General features: G+C 37.9%; 1 protein-coding gene across 1 annotated transcript in view; it reads right to left on the reverse strand.

Annotated features, from left to right (window-relative positions):
• The window catches only part of FAF1 (Fas associated factor 1), a 476,212-nt gene that overhangs the window by 88,459 nt on the left and 365,274 nt on the right, over positions 1-22,479 (reverse strand). The window lies entirely within an intron of this gene.

A 22,479-nucleotide genomic window follows, 5' to 3' on the forward strand; every position in this document is an offset into this window, starting at 1 on the left:
CTGTCCAAAAAAAAAAAAAAAAAAAAAAAAAAAAAAAAACTTAAAAAAATTATATGAATGCAGGAGAAGACTGGACAGGTTCTAATCATCTAGGAAAAAAGGAGAAATAATTTCCAACTCTAGACGTACTTGAAGAAAACCACCTGTTTGCAGGCTTTCTGTTCTGAACCACTTGGTATTTGGCTTAATTTTGAGCCATTATTCCATTCCACACCTACTATCAGGAATGCACTAGGCCAGGTACAAAAAGAAAGAGAAATATTAAAATAGCTTACACTTCTGAAAAAAAAAAAAAAAGATACCCCCTTCCTAATTTTAAATGAGATTTTATAATTATATACTGCTGTTACCAAATTACTATTATTGAAAAAAACAGTATTAATAAAAGAGTGACCTTTCTAAAATGCAAATCATATCTTAATATTCCTTTCTGATAGTGATTTCCACATACTTTAAAAAAGTCTAAACTTCTTAGCACAGCAGGCCTCACACACTGTAGATCAACTTCACTGTCCATTTCCTTTCCACATACCCTGATGTTGACTCACACAAACTCTCTCAAAACTCCCTGGACAGACTAGGCTTTTCTATGCCTCCCTGCCTTTGTACACATACCATTTATCATTGGCCTGGACTATTCTCCTTTCCCTCTTCTTTAGGCAAAGTCACTTCATTTTGTGCTCTAAAGATTATAACGCATCATATAATTATATATTTATGTATTTTTTTCTCTCACTAGACTGTGAGTACTTACAAGGCAAGGACATTGTCTTATTAGCTTCTGAATTTCCAGCATAAGTTAATATATGGTTGGCACTTGATAGATACTAGTAACAGTAGTTAACATTTAGTGAATGATTACTGTATGTCAGGTACCCTTCTAATCACTTTATACATTATTTTATTTACTCTTCATATATGTTGTGGGAGAAAAGAGAGATGATGGGGCCGGCACTGTAGCTCTGAGTAAAGCCACTGCCTGCAGTGCTGGCATCCCACATGGGTGCCGATTCCAGTCTTGGCTGCACCACTTCTGATTCAGCTCTCTGTTATGGCCTGGGAAAGCAGTAGAAGATGGCCCAAGTCCTTGAGCCCCTGCACCCACATAGGAGACCTAGAAGAAGCTCCTGGCTCCTAGCTTCGGATTGGCCCAGCTCTGGCTTTTGAGGTCATTTTGGGGGGTGAACCAGTGGATGGAAGACCTCTTTCTCTGTCTCTCTCTGTGTCTGCCTCTCTGTAACTCTGACTTTCAAATAAATAATCTTTTTTTAAAATTTTATTTATTTTATTTTTTTTGACAGGCAGAGTGGACAGAGAGAGAGAGACAGAGAGAAAGGTCTTCCTTTGCCGTTGGTTCACCTTCCAATGGCCGTCGCGGCTGGTGTGCTGCGGCCGGCGCACCGCGCCAATCCGATGGCAGGAGCCAGGTGCTTCTCCTGGTCTCCCATGCGGGTGCAGGGCCCAAGCACTTGGGCCATCCTCCACTGCACTCCCTGGCCACAGCAGAGAGCTGGCCTGGAAGAGGGGCAACCGGGACAGAATCCGGCGCCCCGACCGGGACTAGAACCCGGTGTGCCGGCGCCACAAGGTGGAGGATTAGCCTGTTAAGCCACGGCGCCGGCCTCTTTTTTTTTTTTTTTAAGAGATAATTATGTACATGAGACTGATCTCAAATATGTCGGTAGCCTTTGCATGCTAAATGCTCCTGTTTCACTTTCTTTTAACTGACATTATTGCCGTTAGCCCTTTCTTGGGGTCTGAGCTTTCTAAGATGGCTTGAGGGAAATGTTAAGAATGAGAATGAGCCAACAGCTCTACTGAGAAAATGTATCTTCTTATGTAGGATGCTAGGTTATTAAGACACTATCCTCTGTAACATAATATACATGGGAGATATTTCTTTTCAGGCATCAAATATTTCTTATGATAACTTTCGAGCACAGTGCTTAGCACACAGTAGATGTTAAATAAATATGGACTGAACTGAACTAGAACAACTGACTTTCTAAGGCACTGTGCTCAAACTACTTGGTTGGTGTGAGAACAGAGGGAGGAGAGATTTCAGTAGTTAAACTACTTTTATTTTTTTGGTGAGTGTTTATTTATTGTCAAGGGGTAGGGGAAAGGGAGACAGCAAGAGACAGAAAGAGAATGAATACACAAGAATATCTTCTATCCACTGGTTCACTCCCCAAATATCCACACACAGCCAGGGCTGGGGAAGGCCAAAGAAAGGAGTTCAGAATTACATTTGGGTCTCCCATGTGGAGTAGCAGTGGCCCAAGCACTTGAGCCATCATCTGCCACCTCCTTGGATGCATTAAAAGGAAGCTATACTGGAAGCAGAGTAGCTGGGACTTGAACTGGCACTCAATTTGGGATGTGGGAATCCTATGTGCTGATTTAACCTACTGTGCTACAATGCCCACCCCTACACTGTTCTTAAGGAGAGTAATTAATTAGGCATCAAAAATATTTTTTCTTTGTGAATTTCATATCAGGATAGATATTTAAGTGGTATCTGGTATTTTCTAAGTATTAGTATTTTCCAAGTATCTGATATTTTCCAAAGAAGATAAACAACTGGCCAACAAAGATAGAGAAATATAGCAAATATCATTAATCATTTGGGAAATGCAAATCTAAACCACAATGAGATACTACCTCACACCCACTTGCATGGCCATTTCTTTTTCTTAAGGAAAAATTACAAGTTCTGGCAAAGACATGGACAAATTGTACCCCATGTACACTGCTGGATGGAATGTGAAACAGGGCAGCCACACACCCTAGAAAACTGTATGGTGGGTCCTCAAAGACTTAAACATAGAATTATTATGATCCAATAATTCTACTTCTAGGTAAGTAGTCAAAAGAATTGAAAACAGGGACTCAAAGAGATATTTATATGTAAATGTTCATCATATCACTATTCACAACAGCCAAGAGACAGAAACAGCCCAACAGTCCATCTAAGGTAAATGGATAAAACAAATGTGGTATGCTCATTGAATGGATATAATTTAGCCACAAAAAAAATAAAGTACTCATACATGCTACAACATGAATGAACCTTGAAAAAGCCAGACACAAAAAGCATATATTGTATGATTACATTTACTATGTTCATATAACAACTAGAACACACAAATCTATACAGACATAAAGTAAATTAGTGTTGCCAAGTACCGTGTGTAGGAAGTAGGGGAAAAGGGAGTGACTATTTAATGGGTATGATGAAAATGTCTTGGAACTGGACAGACATGATAGTGTACAACATTATGAATGCACAAAATACCACTAAATTATACATTTTGAAAAGGTTAACATTTTTAAGTGAATTTAACCTAAAAAAAAAGTATCAAAATTATAGAAGGCAATCACATGAGTTGCTGTCTTGATAACTACAAACAACAAAGATGTGAGGAATACTTTCAATTTGTTGCACTCAAGGTGTAAATAATGAAGGCACTGTTTGAAAAGTTGCATTAAACTGGCATTGAAAAAATGTGCTGCCTGGTGGTATGGGCTTCATGGTGTACTGTGGCTAGGACTTTCATTTTCTAGCCAATGCCGTGGATTCTAGTACTTATTCCATCCTGGTAGCAAGAACAGTCTAAAGAAAGGTTTCAAACTGAGACGACATGGTTTGAATTCTGGGTCTGCCATTTAATTTCTGTGTCTTTGGGTAAGTTCCTTGACACCTTTCAACACTGATCAATTTTATCTCTAAAATAGGAAAAAACCTTTTAGCTAGAAAAAAGATTTTACTTATTTGCTATTTATTAAAAAATTTTTACTTATTTGCTATTTATTTGAAAGGCAGAGTTCTAGAGGGAGGGAGAGAAAGGGATCTTCCATCTATTGGTTTACTCCCTACATGGTTACAATGGCTGGCACTGGGAAAGCCTGAAGCCAGGAGCCAGAAGTTTCTTCTGGGTATCTCACGTGGGTGGCAGGGGCCAAAGAACTTGGGGCATCTTCAGCTGCTTCCCTAGGTACACAAACAGGGAACTGGATTGGAAGTGGAGTAACTGGGACATGAACTGGTGCCCAAATGGGATGCTGGTGCTGCAGGTAGCAGCTTAACCCACTACGACACTGCACCATCCCCAGTTCCCTTTTTTCTAATAGCTAGATGTATGACCTTAGGGCAAGCAGTTGAATTTTTCCTAAGAACTGCCTAAGGAGGACATAAGTAAATGATCCCTTGCAAGTAGCATCATTTTTCTAGCAGTAAAATGGAAGTAGCAGAGAAGAAAAGCAGGGGAAGGGTCATGATCAATCACATGCACATGAATCTTGGGTTGCTTAAGTATCTGCCCATCTGCTATACCCTGACCAAGGCATTCTGTAAGCGTGTTCCTGGATTGGTGTCTTAGGGCCTCATATAGGAACATCAGAAGTTCTATTCACTGATTACATACTAGATATAATTTGGAAGAAAATAGTTAGACTAAACTGAGAATACGTTTCAAAAGTCTGATGAAATTCTTACTGTTCTTATAATGGTACTTTAATTTCTCTGAAATGCCAAATTTTAAAAAGATAGCCATTTCCCTTTTAATTTTTACAGTCTATCTGGTTAATCCACTCTGTTGGTTCTGTAAGCATTCAAGTCTGCCTTCAGTAACCACACTCTAAGTGCAGGCAGTGGGGGCAAAGGGTAGGAGGGCCCAGGGCAAGCTCATAGATATGCTCTACTTTAGATCAGCACAGATAGAGGAACAAATGGAGAAACATATGGTGGAATTATGCTCTGAAATGTACTAGTTAATGGAAATCAGCAATGACTTGGAAGCCTGCATCTCTATAGTAAGAATAAATTCTGTGGTCTTAGGCCCAATTTATCACTGTGGTTTCTAGTCTATAAAAATTCTTGTTTCATTAAATCTACCATTAACAAAGTATTTGCAAAGAAAAATATATTAAGTATGAATGAATATCCTCCTATCTATATATCTTTGAAAAGATTTACTTCTTTGAAAGAGTAATACATGCACATCAAGAAAGAGAGCAAGAAATTGATTTTCTATCTGCTATTTCACTCCCCAAAGGGCTGCAACAGCTGAAGCCAGCAGCCTGGAACTGCATCTGGGTCTCACACATGGCAGGCAGGGACTAAAATACTTGGGCCATAATCTGCTGCTTCCCAGGCACAGTAGCAAGGAGCTGGATCAGAAGAATGGCTGGCACTCAGATATGGGATGCAAATGTTGCAAGTGGCAGCTTAACCTGCTGTGCTGTAAAGCTTGCCCTTCCTACATTAATGTGTGTCTGTATATAAGATTCCTTAAAATCATGACATAGACCAAATCTGTTACAAAGTGATTATTCAAATCTTTGAAAATAAGCACATATTCAAATAACCCATAGCTCTTAATAAAAATGCAGAAGTTTTTGAACAATTAGAATTTAACAGACATCAAGAGAACATAATAGATTACTTTAACACATTGCTTTAACAGAGCATCAGAGTTTAATTCTATGTCAAAGAGAAACTGAGCTTCCTGTGATCTTTTGCTGTGAGGTTTCCATCCTTTACCTCCTTTCATATTTGTCTGTAAATCATGAGTGAACTGCTGGTGCTTCAAAACAATGAAATTAGAATTAAGACAAACCTGATATTCAACATTCTGCCAGAGATTATCTACTACATCAAAAATAGAGCCTAAACCTTAGACTAACTGGTTATTTTTAAAACTCTTGTTACCAAGTTTTAAATAGAGAAATTTCAGAAGAGTTCATGTAGGACTATGAAAACAGAGAGATGAACTCAAAGTACTAAGTAACTTGTAAGTGCTGAGATTGTCTTGCTTTGCTAGAATGTCTCTGGAATTTCCGGTGGAGATGTTTAGAAAAGATTCTTTTTCATCTGGATAGAACTGGTATGTGGGGTGAGTTGAAAAGCTGGATTTAAGACTGGTCTGCTAATTTCTTTAGTGGCAAGATTTCAAATGATGGGTTGCTGTCTCAGTGTCTGCTTTACAGGAAATTAGCATAAACTGAGTTTTTATTAAGGCTAAATGAATCCAGAAACAAATTACAAATTTTCCTGGAAACTTAAGACTCCAACCCACATGTTTTTTAAACAAAATGTCTCAGTTTGGACCCTGGCATCTCTCTCCCTCTTTTTTAAAAGAGTAATTTATTTGAAAGTCAGAGTCACAGAGAGAGTGCACGCTTGAGGGAGATCTTCCATCCAATGGTTAACTCCCCAAATGGTTATGATGACAGGGAATAAGGCAGGATGAAGCCAGGAGCCAGGAGCTTCTTCCAGATCTCCCACATGGGTGCAGGGGCATAAGCACTTGGGCCATTTGCTGCTGCTTTTCCCAGGGCATTAGCAGGGAGCTGGATCAGAAGTGGAGCAGCAGAGACACGAATTGGTGCCCATATGGGATGCCTGTACTGCACGCGGCGGCTTTACCGGCTATACCACAGCCTCCAGTCCCTGTCATCTTTTGGTCAGTCTATAGCCTTAATCTCTTAATACATCTCCCAAATTCCAGTCCTTCTCCATAAAATTCATTCATTCATTCACATTTATAAAACATTTATTATACACCCAGTAGATGTTAGGCCTTGTGTTACAAACTAGAAACAGTATGATGAGTAAGACTTTCTTTTCTCACCTATTTATGGGAAAGAGATGTATAAACTTGGAAAGGAAGGCAAAATATACGAGGGCCCATTACTGGTGAGTCATTTTACATATACTGTTTGTTTTCAACCCTAAAATATCACAATAGGGTTTCATTTTCACCGGACAAATAGGGAAACCAAGATGTGAACTGGATATGTAATTTGTCCATGGTATATACATAATAAGGGAGTGAATAGCACTTAGGTCTGTGTGATTCTAAAGCAAATCTTCTTTCCACTAAGCCAATGGTTCTCAAATTTGATGATACATAAAAATCACTAATTACACAGGAATTTGTGAAAATACAGACTCTCTCGACCACCAGCAGATTGTGATTTAGCAAATCTAGCATAGAAAGCCAGAAATCTTAGACATGTGTACTCAGTGGAACACACTTTGAAAAGTACTGAATTTCAAAATGCATACAAAATAAAAATTATAACAAAATAGTACCATGGTAAAGATATGAACAGAGTGAGCAAATGCCAGAGCCATCAGTATTAAACTTCCTAAATCACAAATCTAATTATGTGAGTTTCTACTTTGGAGAAGTAATGAATGAATACTCATTGCCCACAGTTTAAGGCTTTTTTTTATTAAAAAAAAAAAAAAGATTTATTTTATTTATTTGAAAGCCAGAGTATATATAGAGAGAATCTTCCATCTGTTGGTTCACTCCCCAAATGGCCACAGGCCAGGGCTGGGCCGGACAGAAGCCAGGAGCTAGGAGCTTCTTCTGGGTCTCCCACATGGGTGCAGGCCATAGCAGAGAGCTGGATTGAAAGTGGAGCAGCTGGGACTCAACTGGCGCTCTTACAGGATGCTGGCGTCACAGGTAGCGGCATTACCCACTATGCCACAACACCGGCCCCAGCTTAAGGCTTTCTATAGAAGAATGTAAATATACCTTCAAGGAAAAGGTGCCCTAATACAGAGTTTTGAGCTCCTCATTCTTTCCTTCTATGAACAAGTCCCTCTTACTGCATTATTTCTCCCACATGTTCCAAGCTCCATTACAGTTCCAAATTGTTAAAATGCCCTTCTTCCTCAACCCAAGTGATTACCTCCTATTCATTCTTCCAAATTCAGTTCATAGTATTATTACTTCAGAAAATACTTCCTGAGTATTTATTAGATGTCAAGCATCGGTCTAAGCATTAACACATATCACCTGATTTAATCTTTGCACGTACCTTATTAAGTGGCTACTAATAGAAGGAACTGAGTTAAATAAAGATTAAGTGATTTTTTTTAAAGCTAAAACAGCTGCTCGGTGGCAAGTTAGGATTCTAATTCAGTCAATATTCTTCTTAAGCTCTTGACCACTGATCTATAGCTGTCTCTGAGACAGTGAGTAACTCCTGGAACAAAGAGACTCTTCCACCTACCCAGGGCTAATTCAAACCAACTCTTCCTTTAGATTCCTCTAGCCCACTCACATGTCTTCTTCTTCTCAACTTCCTTCCACTCCACTTGCACATGGACTATATCTCCCCACTGTGAACTTAATTTTTCTCTAATTACTTCAGATACTGAGGTTTTAGTATTAGAGTTAAGTGGGAAGCTTGCTGAGGGTAGAAACTGTGTTATCCTGTACAGCTTGGCCTGTGCTTGTCACATAGCAGGCAGTGAAAGAATTTTTCAGGGCAATACAGGGTAAGCATTTTACTGGATTAATTGTGTTCAGTAGTTAAAGAGAAAGCACATGAATGGGTAAGGAGCAGTCTCTTGAAACTTAGAAGTGAGGGAAGAGTGGCTATGTATATGTTAGACAGTTTCTTCACAGAAGACTGTCATTTTGAGAAGTAAATATAAAAGGGCTCTCAAGCATAAAAAGGTATGCTCTCCACGGTTGGTTGGTCTGGACTGTCAACATGAAATCCTGTAGTTCCATTTCCTAGTAAATAAAAACTAGATACCTACAGGTATACATTCAAATTGATCTTTGGAGCAAAAAACTATGGAGGTTTCAACTTCTTCCCAGGTAAAATACGTGCACAAACACTTCGGGTAGGCTGCAAAGCTGAATCTTTCTATTGCTTTGCAAGAATAAACAAATTCAAGATGTTCTTTGTCTCAGTTACACCTGGTATATTTGCAGTGAACAGATGCAACAGCTTGTATTCTTTGTGGTTTACATATAATTATTCTATCCTCTACAACTTCTAAAGTAGAATTAAATCTATCATATATGTGTATAATATAAAACTTATGAAACAAGATTTAAAGAAATACTTTATAGCAAAGGTATAATTTTTAAAGCAAAAATGTTATTTAAAAACAAAACAACCCCTTCACCAACTTGCTGAAATTCAAAATCATTTGCAAACCTCCTCCCTAATCCCCCACAACTTACTTGATGTCCCATAACTAAAAAAATACTTAAAAAAACACCAAAGGGAAGAAAAATAACAATAAAAAACTAGACCCTTTATATATATATGTATAAAATCTTATTTAATCCTCAAATCATGCATAACGGCTAGGTAATTATTATCTCCATTTCACTTAAGAGGAAATTGGACTCACTCAACAGGTCAGAGGCTTAGGAATGTATTTTATTTTATTGATTTAATATATTTTTAAAAATTATAATAAGAGCTCAAGAGAACGAGAGAGAGAGAGAGAGAGAAAGAGAGAGAGATCAGGCGCTCTCATCTGCTGGTTCACTCCCCAAATGCTTGGGAGCCAGGAACTCAATCCAAGTGTCCCATGTGAGTAGCAGGGACTCAACTACTTGAGCTATCACCATTGCCTCTCAGGGAGTGCAATAGCATCAAGTTAGAATGGGAGCAGAGATAGGACTTGAACCCAGGCACTCTGATGCAGGCATTTCAAGTGGTGTCTTAAACACTGCATAAATGTCTGCCCCAGGAATGCAGTATATATTTATATGATTGTACAATCTTAACTGTTGTCTTTAAAATCAGATTTTTCCAAATGGCACATTACTTGTGAAAATCATTAAATGTTCTGTGCCTCAGCTTCCTCTTCCATAAAGTGACTTTTAATACTTGTCTTTCAAATTTGCATTTGGCCTGGTTTTATGCCTACTATCATAGGCATGCAAAAAGGTTAATAAAACATATTAAAAAACAATTTTGCTGAAATCCATTTTAAAGTCCATTCTAAGGACTACTTTCCTTGTTCTTAATTTTATTCTCAAATGAATATACAGTAAAATGGATCCTTTTGGGTGTACAGCTCTATGAATTCCAACACAAGTATTAATTTATGTAACCTTCACCACAGTCAGAATATAGTTTCATCATCCCAAAAAACCTCTCTTGGTAACCCTTTCCAGTCATACTCTCTCCTGAATCCTCGAAATTTTTCATCAGCTCTCATTCCCTATAGCTTTAATCTCTCCAAAAATATAATGTAGTAGGATTCTATAGTATGGAAAGTTCAGAAACTGGTTTCTTTTACTAAATATAATTCCCTTGTGATACACTGAAGCTGTTATGTGTTTCAATAGTTTGCACCTAATTTATTAGTTTTCATTTTATTTGAAACGCAGAGAGCAAGTGAGAGAAAGAGCCAGAGAGTGAGCGAGAGCCAGAAAGAGAGAGAAGAGTTGATTCACTGGTTCACTCCCCACATACCCACTCTAGCCAGGGTTGGGCCAGGCAGAAGTCAGGATCTCCCACGTGGGTGGCAGGGACCCACGTACCTGAGCCGCCACCTGCTGCCTTCTAGGATATGTAATAGCAGGAAGCAGAATAGAATGCAGAGGAGTCAGGGCTTGACCCAGGCACTCTTCCATGGGATGCTGAGTGTTCCAAGCAGTATCTTAGTCACTGTGCCCCCAAATGTTTGACCAGTTGTTCCTTTTTATTGTTGAGCAGAATTGTCATTAACGTAACAGTCTGTCCATTCACCTACTGAAGTTATTAAATTGAAGACCACAAATTTGGGTTGTTCTGTTTCAATAATTATGAATAGAGCTTTGAAGAACATCCGTGTACAAGTTTTTGTGTGAACAAAAGACACAGTTTTCAAGAATAATACCTAGGACTCAGTTACTGGGTTATGTGTCAAATATATGTTTAACCTACTGGCAAACTGTCAGAACTATTTTTCAGAGTGGAAGAACCATTCTTTATTTCTATCAGTTTCAACTGTTCTCTGTTAGGCATCTTATCACTCAAGGAAAATAAACATCTTTAGTTCAAGGCCTTAAAGCTATGAAAAGCTATAAGTATTTCAGCACAAAAGTGGTAAATTGCTTTAATAAAACAACAATGAGCAGCTAAAAATTCATAAAGCAATTCTATTAAAATAGTTTTCTCTAGTCTGCTGGAATTTCCTATAGGGATGTTTTCTGTTTCTGGATATTTAAAAAACAAGACCTAAACTTCCAACAACAAAAAGAAGTGTGGAATGAGGAGAACCATTTCTTCTTTGCTTTGACTAACTCTGATGCACTTTATGCTACAAATGGTCTGCAACAACGAGTATAATAAGAAATGGGAGGTATATATAATATATATGGCTATTGTTGATGTAAAATATCTAATCTGAAATCAGAATCATTCTGCCTAACCAAGTGGCTCTCACTTTATTTTGATGGGTGTCTCTTTTGGCTGATAGTATATTTTAATCTAGTAATCTACTGAAAAGTAACCTTTATTCTAGAAGAAAGTTCTCTACAAATCTACCTGCCACAATTTTGCTAATCTTTTGAGTTTCAGCTTAAAAGAATTTTCCCCAGTGTGACCTTTTTAACTCAATGTGCTTCATAAACCTCCATCAAGGCAATTATGTCATTACACTGGAATCCTATACTTGCATGTCAATGAAATTCTAAAGAACTGTGTCAGCCTTCTATCTACTGGCATTGAGCACAATGTAGGCATACAGCAGGTCCCTAAAAAAAATGCAGAGTTTAGTGGCCAAAACAAATAAATTAATGGTGGATTGCCTGTTGAACAATATATCATCTTTAGGGCTCAAATGTTTCCTCCTCTGTGAAGTCTTTTGTGTTATGTCTGTCTTTGCTTACTGTCATTGCTGTTTTCATACTAAATTACATGTACTTGTTTCCTGGGATGACAGGTAATTGGATAGGGTAAGTGGAGTGAAAGCAAACTTCTAGCTAGAGGAAAGGTGTTAGAGTATTCTCAGTATCTCCTACGAGAGGCAAAAATATCAGAGAAAAGTAATTTGGTACAGCAAAAGTGATTCATTAAAAATGCTAAAGAAGAGGCCCATGTGTGGCCCAGTGGATTGAACCACCATTTGTGACACCAGCATCCCATGTACGCAACTGTTTCAGTTCCAGCTGTTCTGCTTCTGATCCAGCTGCCCGATAATGCACCTAGGAAAGCAGCAGCATCTGGCTCAAGTGTCTGGGCTCCTGCCACTCACACAAGTCCCCCGGATGGAGTTCCAGGCTCTTGGCTTTGGCCTACTCTAGCCCTGGATGTAGTGGCTATTTGGGGAGTAAACCAGTGGATAGAAGATCACTGTGTCTCTAACTCTGCCTTTCAAAAAATATTAAATAAAATATTTAAAAAAACACTGAAGGGGTGAGTGGGCCTTTAGTAGAGGTAATAAAATGCCTCCATCCATATTAGAGTTTGATTTCTGACTCTGGCTCCTGACTTCAGCTTCCTGTTCATGTAGATCCTGGGAAGCACCAGTGATGACTGAAGTACCTAAGGTTTTGCCACTCACATGGGAGATCTGGCTCCCAACTCCTGGCTCTGGCTCTCACCATGTCCCATTCTAGCAGTTGCACACATTTGGGGACTGGACAGTGGATAGGGGACCTGTCTGTCTCTCATGAAAGGCAGAGTGACAGAGGGAGAAGAAGACACAGGAAGGGAGATCTTCTATTCCCTAGTACATTCCCTAAATAGCTGCAATAACCAGGGCTGGACCAGGCCAAAGTCAGGAGCCAGAAACTTTATTTGGATTTCCCATGTGGGTGGCAGGGGCCCAACTACTTGGGACATCTTCAGCTGCTTTCCCAGGCCCATTAGCAGGAAGCTGGATTGGAAGCAGAGTAGCTGGGACTTGAACCAGCACTCCGATATGGGATGGCAGTGTCAAAAGTGGAGGCTTAAACTGCTGTGCCACAATGCCTGCCTTGAGAAATCCTTTCTAACTATAAAGATGGATCCTTCTGTAGTCTTATACGTTGTATAATAAACTTGTTAGAGAGATTTTCATAAGGATAGGCTTTGGCTATCTAAATTTAGATAAGTTCCTTAAAGAATAGGATTAGCCCTCATACTATTTAAAAATGAATTTTTAGTCAAACATTTTATATATATATATATATATATATATAATGCACAACATAATGTTTTGAAATATGTATATATCATAGCATGGCTAGTCAAACAAAATATCACATGCATATTCTCACATGGTTTTGTGTGTATGTGATGACATCTTATACCTTTTTTTAGTCTTCTCATGAAACAACCAGTAAAAGTTCCTCAGTTTGGTAGCAAACAAATTCAAGGTAAAGGAAGAATATCCATGGAAAAGTACTTTTAGCCCCCAAGCACCTTCTCAAAAACATGACCAACTAAGTGAATGGTCCTGTAGGAAAGAAAAATTTCTGAGGGATACAACTGTCTCCCAAGATAGGGATTTAAGTTAGTGTAATACTTAGGACATGAACAATTTCTTCTAACTCATTTTAAAGGATTTCTGGAAAGGGAGAAAATGTTTCAGTTAATATTTTCTTTTAGTGCTTGTCAGGTTTATGTTATCAGGAGCGTCTAAATATCCACTTGAGAAGACTTTAGAAGGTTTACTTTTTTATGTGGAGAATGCTAATATAGCTACTTTTTAACACAATATTAAATACAAGAAACTAAAATAACTAGATGTATTACCCCCAAAGCCAGCTAATATTTCATAACTAGAAAAGTAAACATACTTTGTTAGGCCTTACTGTTACTGAAAGCAAAAGTTGGACAGGTTGGGCCATCTATTTAACAATGAATGCTTTTACAGTAATAAGTGGTGACAGCCCAAATCGAAAAAGACTGCATTACTGAGATATCATCAATTGTGTTCTGTCATTACACAGCAGCTCCACCCAGTCTAAGCTTGTCAAAAAGTGTTACTGTAATCCATGAAGAAGTCTCCACCTCAGGCAAAAGACCCAAAAATGTGAAGGGGGGGCTCTGAACAGGTGTGTTGAATTATAATGCCAATGATGAGTCACAAATCTCTTTACATTAGTTTCATATATGACAATAATTAATTTCAACTCTGAGGTGTCATGAATGGATGAATTAATCTATTACCAGGCACTTTAAGAGCAACAAATGAAAATAAAGAGGGTGTGGCTCTATCTTTTTAACAGTGAGCACTGTGCCATGCAAAAAAGTAGACAGTTATGACAAACTCTTTTTCTACTCAAGTGAATATGATATTTGGGAATCCAAGCATGTCTCATTTATTCTTTAGGTCAGCCCAATTTGATTCTGCCTAATCTTGGTAAGAGCACTGATCCCATGCATCTTGAACATAATTACAAGGTATCATGATATATGAAAGGCATGTGAGTGTGTATTCTGGATTTTCCATAGTTTTGTGACATTTGAATAACCTCTACAAGCCTCAGTTTCCTCCTTAATAAAGTATGGCCAATAACTATCTCATGAAAACTGGAAGACATTTACACAGAGTATTGATCACAATGCTTGGCACTAACACTCAACATATGCTTAGTTCCTTCTTTAAGCTACTTCGCCTATCATCCTTGTTTTCCTAAGAGATGAAAGTATGGGATTGAATGCAAAGTAATAAACTGCTCATGATTAAAGCTCATGAAGGCAGAGCTTGAATCCTTTCTACTCTGTCAGTTCCTCGTAATCTTCAGCAAGTACTGAGCTCAACAACCAACAATTTCTTAAACTGCCCGTTAACAGTAATCTCCCACTTCTCCACACTCAAAAGAACTAAGCATTGTATGTATTCATGTACTTTGTGTTCTTTCTTTTTTTATTATGGTAAAAATATACATAAAATACAACATACTTTAAGTACATAATTTAATGGCATTAAATGCCTTCATAATGTTGTGCAATTGCCATACCATCTATTTCTGCAGCATTTAAAAATCACCTGAAAAGGAACTCTGTACTCCTAAACAATAATTTCTGTACCACTCCACTAATGCACTTTTTGTCCCTATGGATTTGCCTATTCAAGACTTCTTTTTGGCAAAAATTTGCCTATTCAAAAATCACTTAATATTTGTCACTTTGTGTCTGGCTTTTTTTTTTTTTTTCACTTTAAGCATAATGTTTCCAAGTTTTATCCGTGTTGTAGCATGTTATCAGTATTTCAATGCTTATTATGGCTGAGTAATATCTCATTATATGGCTATATCACATTTATTTATGCATTCACCAACTGATAGACATTTGCATTGCTTCCACCTTTTTGCTATCATAGAATGAACATTTGTGTACATATAATTATTTGAGTCCCTGTTTTCAATTCTTTTGGGTATACCCAGGAGTAGAATTACTGGCTTTTATGGCAATTATTTGTTTAACGTCTGAGGAACTGCTGAACTGTTTTCTACAGTGGCTGATGTTTTACCTTCACTGCAATGTACAAAAGTTCCAGATTTCTCTACATCCTTGCCAACACTTTATTAATTAGAGTCATTCTAAGGGCTATTTCATTGTGCTTTTGATTTGTAGTTCCTTAATTACTGATGATTTTGAATATTTTACATATGCTTGCTGACCATTTGTGCATATATATATATATATATATATTTATTTTGAAGAAATATCTATCCAACTCCTTTGCTCATTTTTGAATTGATTTCTTTTTATTATTGAGTTAAAGGAGTTAGCTATATATTCTGGATATTAAACCTGTCTGAGATGAGTTACAGTTTTGTTTTTTTTTTTTTTTACTTTCCTACAGGTTGTCTTTTCACTCTATTAACAGTAGCTCTTGATGCAAAGTTTTAAATTTTGAGAAAATCCAGTCTATTCTTTCTTTTGTTAGCTGTGTTTTTGGTGTCACATTAAGAAACCATTGTTGAATCCAAGCTATTCCTTTATGTTTTCTCTTAAGTATTTCATATATTTAGCAATTAAGTTTAGGTCTTTAGTATATTTTAAATTCATTTTTGTACATGGTATAAGGTAAGGGATCAATCCCACTCTTTTGCATCTAAATATCCAGTTTCCCTGGCACCATTTGTTGGATACTGTTGCTTTTCCCATACATGATCTTGGTATCCTTGTTGAAAATCAACTGACCACATATGTGAGGATTTATTTCTGGGCTTTATTTTATCTCTCTGGTTTGTATATCTGTCTTTATGCCAGTCCTGTACTGCTTCCATTACTGAGTCTTTGCAGTAAGTTGCGAAATAAGGAAATGGGAATCTTTCAGCACTGCCTGGTTGGGGGTCCCTAGAGATTTCATATAAATTTTAGGATGAGTTTTTTTTTATTTCTATCAAAAAAAGTCTTTGAAATTTTGATGGGGAGTCCACCAAATTTGTAGATTGTTTTGAATTTGCTTATTGTTAAAATTATGCTTTTCAATCTATGAAGAGGGTGTGTTTTTCTACTTAATTAGGTCTCCTTAATTTCTTTCAGAAGTAGCTTGTAGTTTGCAGTGGACAGCTTGAGCTTCCTTGGTCAAATTTCTCCCTAAGTATTTTACTTTTTCAAAAAAGATTTTGTAAATACAACTATCTTCTTAATTTCCAGTTCAGATTTCTTACTGCTACTACACAGAAATGCAACAGATTTTTATATGCTTATATCATCTGCAATTTTGCTGAGTAATTTACCAGTTCCAAGACTATCTTTGGTACACTATCTTTATTTTATATTATATTTTGCATATATATATGATCATGTCATCAGTGAATACAGATGACATTAGGTCTTCCTTACTAATCTGGATGTATTTTATTTCTTGCCTATTTGTTCTGACTAGAAGTTCCAGTACTGTTGAACAGCAGTAGTCAAAGTAGGCACCCTTGTCTTTTTCTTGATGTTGGGAGACAAGTTTTCAAGGTTTGATTACTGAGCATGTCCGCTGTGGTTTTTGACTAAATGGTTTTTATCATGTTGGGAAGTTCCCTTTATTCCTGGTTTATGTTTTTAAAATGTAAGAGTGTTGGATTTTGCGAATTATTTTCTGTATAAATTGCATCTCATTAGGTTTACAGAATAAGTTGTATAATAATGTGAACATAAAAAATTGTGTGCATAGTCCTAGCCAATTCATTCATGTTAACCTGTATTCCCCATAATTAATTTATAATAAAGTTGACTTTAATTCCTTTGATATTGAATACATGATACTGGCCCATGTGCAAACTGCCAACTTTGTGAAAACTGCTAAGATTATAACTTTTAGATTAAAAAATATTTAATTAATACAAGTAATAGTTTTTAAATCAGTTAGAAGGTAACTGATACATTTGAAATATTTTACCAACATTATTTATATAGTTTGTTGGATCCCACTTTCAGCAGAAGTCATCTTATTTTCTTTTTTTCCTATCATTTGAAAATCCCAACTTGAGATTAGTAGAAATGAAAGCAGATGCTTGTCAGTTCTTTTTTTTTTTTTTTAAAGATTTAATTTGTATATTTGAAAGACAAAATTACAGAGAGAGGTAGAGCCAGAGAGAGAGAAAGGTCTTCCATCTGCTGGTTCACTCCCCCAATGACTGCCAACGGCAGGAGCTGAGTCAATCCGAAGCCAAGAGCCAGGTCTCCCATGTGGATGCAGGGGCCCAAGGAGTTGGGCTATCTTCTTCTGCTTTTCCAGGCCATTAACAGAGAGCTGGATCAGAAGTGGAGCAGCCAGGACTCAAGCCGGTGCACATATGGGATGCCAGTGCTGCAGGCTGGGGCTTTAACCCACTGTGCCACAGCTCTAGTCCCTGTCAGCTCTTTCATTTGTGTCTGAATATTTTGATCAAATGAGGACCCAAGAGGCTGATGTTGTGGTGCAGTGGGTTAAGCTTCCGCTTGTGACGGTGGCATCTCATATGAGCACCAGTTTGAGTCCTGGCTGCTCCACTTCCGAACCTGCTCCTTGTTAATGCACCTGGTAAGGCAGCAGAAGATGGCTCAAGTGCTTGGGAGACCCATGTAGGGGGATCCATATGGAATTCCAGGCACCTGGCTTCAGCTTGGCCCTGCCCTGGCCATTGTGACCTTTTGGAGAGTGAATTAGAGGATGGCATAGAAGATCTCTCTTTCACTGACTCTCCCTCTCTGTATCTCTGACTTCCAAATAAATAAAATATAGCTTTTAAAAAAGGATCCAAGTGGACATATTTCTTTTTTTTTTTTTAAGATTTTATTTATTTATTTGACAGGTAGAGTACAGACAGTGAGAGGGAGAGAGAGAGAGAAAGGTCTTTCTTCCGTTGGTTCAATCCCCAAGTGGCCACAACGGCTGGAGCTGTGCTGATCTGAAGTCAGGAGCCAGGTGCTTCTTCCTGGTCTCCCATGAGGGTGCAGGGGCCCAAACACTTAGGCCATCCTTTACTGCTTTCCCAGGCCACAGCAGAGAGCTGGATTGAAAGAGGAGCAGCTGGGACTGGAACCAGCGCCCATATGGGATGCCAGCACCGCAGGTGGAGGATTAACCTATTGCGCCATGGCACACCAGCCACCAAGTGGACATATTTCTAATAAAATAAGTGTAATAAAAACTCTGTCACACTTTTAAGTCGATGAGGTTAAACAAAAGCAAAATATGAAAAGCTGACCGCTTAACCTTGGGAGATTACTAGCGCGTTTTTTTGTTGCTCTTACTCTAAAAAAATGTTTTTCAGTGTTCTGTTGTAGCTTTGAGGACTTAAAAGATGATCTATTACGTATCTTTGATTTCTCACATTAAAAAATAACAAAAAGTTTCAAGTTTTTGAAAAGATCAAACTCTTGATAATGAAAGTTCATTTTTTCTTAAGAATAAAGTTCTTATATATTATTCTAAAAATTTGAAACCATGCATTTTTAGCACTAATAGATCTCAGAAACACAAACTCTATTGCTAAGATATAAATTTGGATGAGTTCTGTGGATTTTTACCATATAGGATTTGTGCCATGAAAAGTTTTTTACTTCATGCTTCATTACAGAAGCTAATGCTCACACTTTTCTCTCAGATTAGAAGATCTCAAACTTCAATGTGCATCAGAGTTCCTTGGAAGACTTGTTAAAACAAAGATTCTGGGTCCCACCCTTGTAATTCTGACTCAAGAAATTTGGAGTAAAGCCCAAGAACCTGTATTTCTTACAGAATCCAGGTCATACTTAGAAAACACTGCCTTCAATAATCAGTACACTTGAGGAAACAGATTCCCTTTCTATTATTTTAAACAATCTATTAGAATAATTTCCACTATAGCTGCCAAAGGTATTAGCAATTTTTACCATTTTCTTCAATGTTATATCAACTATTAACTACTATTCATTGTATTAAAGCTGAATGTAGATTGACATTCAAGTGCAATCATTTTTTATTTGAGTAGCCATGATCTTCCTTCAGCAACCTTACTGAACTAAGTTTAAAAAAAAAGATTTATGGGCCGGCGCCGCGGCTCACTAGGCTAATCCTCCGCCTTGCGGCGCCGGCACACCGGGTTCTAGTCCCGGTCAGGGCACCGATCCTGTCCCGGTTGCCCCTCTTCCAGGCCAGCTCTCTGCTGTGGCTAGGGAGTGCAGTGGAGGATGGTCCAAGTGCTTGGGTCCTGCACCCCATGGGAGACCAGGAGAAGCACCTGGCTCCTGCCATCGGAACAGCGTGGTGCGCCGGTCGCAGCGCGCCAACCGCGGCGGCCATTGGAGGGTGAACCAACGGCAAAAGGAAGACCTTTCTCTCTGTCTCTCTCTCTCTCACTATCCACTCTGCCTGTCAAAAAAAAAAAAAAAAAAAGATTTATGGGTGCTGGTACTGTGGCACAGTGGGTTAAAAGCCCTGGCCTGAAGCACCAGCATCCCATATGGGTGCCAGTTCTAATCCTGGCTGATCCTCTTCCGCTTAAGCTCTCTGCTATGGCCTGGAAAAGCAGTGGAGGATGGCCCAAGTGCTTGGGCTCCTGCACCCACATGGGAGACCCAGAAGAAGTTCTTGGCTCATGGCTTTGGATGGGCACAACCCTGGCCGTTGTGTGAAGCAGTGGATGGAAGACCTCTCTCTCTGTCTCTACCTTTCTCTGTAACTCTTTCAAATAAATAAAATAAATCTTATTTTTAAAAAAAGATTATGTAAATTACATAGCATACAATTAATCCATTTAAAGTGAAAAATTCAATGCTTTTTTATTTTTTTTTAAAAAGACTTATTTTATTTACTTGAAGGGCAGAGTGATTGAGAGAGAATGACAGAGAAAGAGATCTTTCATCTGTTCCCCAAATGGCTGCAACTAGTAGGGCTGGGCCAAGGTGAACTCCATCTGGGTCTCCCACGTGGGTGGCAGAGGGTCAAGGATTTGGGCCATCTTGTGCTGCTTTCCCAGGAGTATTATGAGGGAGCTGGATGGGAAGTAGAGCAGCCATGATTCAAACCAGCACTCCAACAAGGGATGTCAGTGTCACAAGCTGTGGCTTAACCTGTTGTACCACAACACTGGCCCCAAGCAACACATGACTATACTACAGATAATTCAATGGAATCACTGAAGTGATAGGTGGAATATACCAATGTTAAGTTTAAATAAATTCAGCCCTAGGAAGCCATCACCCAAACCTGTTCACTAATTTTATTTTAATTGCAGGATTAAGATCACATTTTACTTGTAATGTAAAAAAATCCTTGCAATGCACAATTAAAAGGCCAATGTTTCTTGCCTTTTATTCAGCATATAACAAATCATTATGATCTAAGCAAAGTTCAAAGAGGTGTTTTTTTTTGTTTGTTTGTTTTTTGTTTTTTGACAGGCAGAGTAGATAGTGAGAGAGAGAGAGACAGGTCTTCCTTTGCCATTGGTTCACCCTCCAATGGCCGCTGCGGCTGGCACGCTGCGGTGGCGCACCGCACTGATCCAAAGCCTGGAGCCAGGTGCTTCTCCTGGTCTCCCATGGGGTGCAGGGCCCAAGCACTTGGGCCATCTTGCACTGCACTCCCGGGCCATAGCAGAGAGCTGGCCTGGAAGAGGGGCAACAAAATCTGGCGCCCCGACTGGGACTAGAACCCAGTGTGCCGGCGCCGCTAGGCGGAGGATTAGCCTGTTGAGCCATGGCGCCGGCCAGAAGTCTTTAAACTTAGAAAAGCTTTTGCACAGGAGCACCAGTTATAAAACCTGATAACTTTCATGACACACTAAAAACAAAGAGAAATCTTTACCTCTTACAGTTAAATTTCAATAAAAATTCAATTATATGGAGCCTTGGATTTTTCTGTAACCCTCATATTAAATTTTGTGCTCAGTATTAAAGGAATTAAAGTCAATTTCTTTACCAATGAATTATGGGGAACACAAATTAAGATGAGAGAATGTACTGGGAATATGCATGCAAATATTGTGCATTCATATTATTATACAGCATAATCTGTAAATCTGATACTAATGAGACTCAAGATTTAAATGGCTGAAGGATGTATTTAGTGAATTATTGTCAATCAATGCCTCTGTTCTAGGATAAATGTAATCTTGAATGGCAACACACCTATTATTACAAATTCCTAACTAAGTACAGTACTTCATTATTTCAAAATGTCACTGTCAATTTTTAGAGTAACAGATAAACATCTTTCCATCATATACTTGATTGCCTTTCTTTCAAAGTAAACGAAACACTATCAAGAAAACTCAAAAATTTTACAGCAATAAATAAACCTAATGAATATTAAAACTAAACCATAAATAGCAGACAAAATTTTCATATTGTTATTTTAATCAGGGATTATACCATTGTGACAAAATAGTTTTTTAAGTGTCTTATTTCATGTAAAATTAATTTATTCAATGTTTAACAAATATCTGAGTGCTAACTTTGTCCTGGGCATACTGTTAAGAGATAGATTTACAAACACAAATTTGTTATGAATCCTGCTCTTAACGAATTCACAGGCTGTTGGAAGACAGCAGTAAGTAAAATATAGTAGTACAGGGTTACGTTAAAATTGTCTACATGTTTCACATTTGCAGTAACTACATGGTACTTCTATTAACAACACTCATATTTTATCATTACACAGAAACCACACTCACCCTTATTTGCTCTATGTAAATCTTGTTTTTTAAAAAGTAAAAGCAGAAAAATTAAAAGGATAATTTTACAAATATCTGTGAATTTAGCACCTCAAATGAGAAATGCTAGTATTTGTCTCATAATTTATCTTAAGGCTATTTTTCAATTCCAGAAATTTCTCTCTTGAGTATTTAATGGTTACTTTAAAATATTATAGCCTCTACTGGCTATATGATTTTGTCCAGTTTTCCCTATTTTGAATCCCAGTTTTCTAATCTGAAACGTGGAGATAACAGTAACAATCTGTGTTAGTTTATCTCTCATTTGTCTCTCAGGATCCATGCTCTACACAGCTTTTTCTTAAGGAGGTTGTCACGGCTTTCAGCCACTGACTGGGTTAGGTAAATAGGAGGTACTGGAATAGACCGTGATAAGAAAGGAAGACATGATGATATATGTTAAATTTTCAGCACAGTGCCTAGCACATTATAGCTACTTAGTAAGTGTTGAATACTATTATCTTTATCAGTGTACTGCTGTTATTTTATTTAAAGTTCTATGCTCATATTATCTATAACATCTGAGTATGGAACAATAAAAAAATTCAGAATTCTAGAGACTTTTTACTGATTCTCACAATACTTAAAAATACATCCAAATATAAAA

Source organism: Lepus europaeus, chromosome 5 (genome assembly GCF_033115175.1).
Source record: "Lepus europaeus isolate LE1 chromosome 5, mLepTim1.pri, whole genome shotgun sequence".
In the NCBI taxonomy this organism is placed as follows: domain Eukaryota; kingdom Metazoa; phylum Chordata; class Mammalia; order Lagomorpha; family Leporidae; genus Lepus; species Lepus europaeus.